The sequence below is a fragment of the Penaeus monodon genome, chromosome 27 (assembly GCF_015228065.2).
Source record: "Penaeus monodon isolate SGIC_2016 chromosome 27, NSTDA_Pmon_1, whole genome shotgun sequence".
Classification (NCBI taxonomy): Eukaryota; Metazoa; Arthropoda; class Malacostraca; order Decapoda; family Penaeidae; genus Penaeus; species Penaeus monodon.
This window is the reverse complement of record NC_051412.1, coordinates 19,789,754-19,792,885: the sequence shown is the minus strand read 5'-3', so window position 1 is coordinate 19,792,885 and position 3,132 is coordinate 19,789,754.

Here is a 3,132-nt window from a genome sequence, read left to right as displayed (position 1 = left end):
GGGGGGGGGGACATAGAGAGCCAAATAGAGAGTGACACACTGGGTGTGTCGAGAGGCAAGAGACAGTGAGACAGCAAAAGCAAAGGCAAGAGACAGACAGAAAATAACAGGATAATACCACTCAGCAACAAATCCGCCTCATAAAATTGCATTTGAATTAAGCTGCAACTAAAAGGCTTTGTCCTTCACCCTGCCGCTGCAACCTCACCCACCCCCAGCGTTGCCCGCGTTTCATTTAGAGTTACGTTCGCACAAGAACCGCATTGCTTTTGTCTTGCTGCGCGTGGGCTCCCTATTCAGCTCTGTGCTTGGTGCATGCAGCCTTAAGTCACGACCTGATGACGTTGTAAATACGTACAGGGAAACGTATAAAAGGATCCCCCTCTGTGGAAAGAAAAGTCTTATCGATCTAGCAAATATATGATGATAACACGATGGACTTCCGTCATCAGGACAAAACAAGGAAGATCAACATAAAAGATATAATCTTTACAGATAAAGGGTCAGAACTGTATACAAACACACAGACTACGAAACGATACGCCATGCTCACAATGGTAATAAAAAAAATATCTTAAACCATTGCACTCAAAATTACAGTGATGCCTAACAAAATAATACCCTCTAACAGCAAAGAAAAATAATAGCATCTTTCGAACCAAACCGACACATAACACCGTAAGAATAACCAACCATAATAGAAGACGCCTGACCCTTTTCCATCCACGAACGGATGGTCACTTTCAACCATCTAATCTGTAATAATGACTAATGCGATTCTTCATTCCCGGTTGATGGAAGCGAAAACCCACGCGAAGTTTATCAGAGCGTAAGTGCGTGTGGAAAAAAACGACGGAAATTGTGCAACTGCATGCACCAATACGAGTCAAAATGCATCAGCGCGGTTCCGTTTTGATGGCACTCATGCCAAGCTCATGTACGATTATGTCACCGAGAAGTCCAAGGAAGATATTAATAATATTTCAAATCAACTGTACACACAGCAGCAACAGAAATGGACACAAAAACTGGTCTTTGATCTATTTCCAGATATGGGGTGAGATTGGCAAAAACAGTTCAGCATCCACATCTATTTCCTATGGTTTCCTAAAAGAATTTGCGTCGCGTTAAAAAGATGTCCAGTAAAATATTAAAATGTTACATGAACTTCAAATCGATATGTCGACATATCGGAACGACCTTTGGCATTCTTTATTGTTGTTCAAGGCCATCTGATGACATGTTTACCTGCCAAATCGCCATCAATGCATCCGCTGATATTTTTTTACTGCCCAAATACCTATAAATTTCTTCTTGGACACTTTTCTCGGATACAGTCCCACAGAAGGGAAAGAATGGACACATCACACGAGCCTGCAAGTTTAATCTATCGCATCACATTTGTTTTCTGTAAACAGTTTTGTATTACTTTATAATATGCCTATCACACAACCAAAACTTGATGTCAGGTTAAGTCGATGTAACAACAATAACAAAAAAATCAATATTTCATATACTAAAATCAAGCAACGTATCTGTGACAAAAGCAGGTGGCAGTGGTAATAAAACAATAAAACTGTACTAAAATACAGGTCATTTAATTCCTGGTCTGTCCTCGAGAGCATAAAGAGTGGTCAGGAGGAAAAGTGATTGAGCTCAAGTGGCAGCTGTGACCTAGCGTGACCTGTCTCAAAGGAGGGTGGGTATTCAACCCAGTATCATTTATTTGTTTGTGAAAATACACTCAACAAAATATTTAAATACCTCTATTTCTGCTTCAGAAAGCTAGTTGCTCCGTAATGTAAATGAAAGAAAAGTTTGGCTTATTAACCTCATTGTTCGTATAAACTGGCATTAAACACTTCTTAGGTTGAAATGTGAGAAGGGAATTATGACCCGTGTAAACTAGAACATCAAAGTGCCTCTCACCGTGTTAACCAGTCATGTCAAGTGCACGAGCGAATGTAGAGATCAGAATCATTAAATATCTTACATTTTCTTGCTCAGAACAGGAGAATGAAAGGACACGCTAAGCTGTATTATTTCGAGACGATTAAACTGGCCTTCGCCAGCCTATGAACACAAACGTCCAGGAACACACTCACCTGAGAATTGTTGTTAGTCCAGTTCAACAAAGAACCTCCACCAATTTCGGTTACCAAGGTTTATGAAGTCCTAAATTAGCCTCCTCGATAGCACTTTTCGTATACGTATAACGTGTGTGATCCGTGTATATCCAAAATTTCCAATAATGTTAGAACTAGAAGATAAACACAACACTGCCGGAGCAACCGTCTAACGCACTATCCCTCACAACATTTGATGGTACACTGAAACAGCTGATTTGGTTGCGGTGAGATGACGGCGGTGTCGCTACGTTAGCGGAGAGTTGCCAGTTTGTGTTGAGAAGACTTTTTTATTTATACAAAGAGGTATCTTTTTATATTTTACATTATAATTACGTGCACTCACAAGTATTTTTGTAATTTATCTAGTGGGTTAAAGGATAATTCAACATTCAGGTAAAATATAACTTACCGCTACTTTTGAGTAGAAATTTCGCTAGTTACAGCTTTACTTACAGTTATATTAGTAAATCTTGTTATTAACTTATGTTTACCTTTTCCATCTATCTGAGCTGCATGTTTATGATATTAACTTATATATCTACGAAGCTATTCATCTATCTCTTTTTCTATCAATTTGCAAATTTCTTTAAACTGGAAATGAGTCTGTTAACATTAACAACCTCACTCTCATTTAGTATACAGACGTACATGCACTACACCGAATGCACATGTTTGAATGTATTTAGTTATTTTCTAGTGACCATGTAAGTTAATACAAATGAATCTATAATTTCTTGTTTTTATTTTGCTATGTGCAAACAAGAGTTTGCTTTTTTATGGCAGATAATATTACATTAATGTTCAGCAACATTCAGGGAATCCATTCATAGTTCATAATACAATACACTGAACGAGAAATCAAGAAACGTTAAGTAATAATATATTTCCATAGACAATTAATCAATAACGAAATAATGAAAAACGAGATAAATCAGAATTACAAATTTAAACAACTGTAAAGGCTTACTATTGTATAAAATGCGCCAATTAGTTTGACTATTCA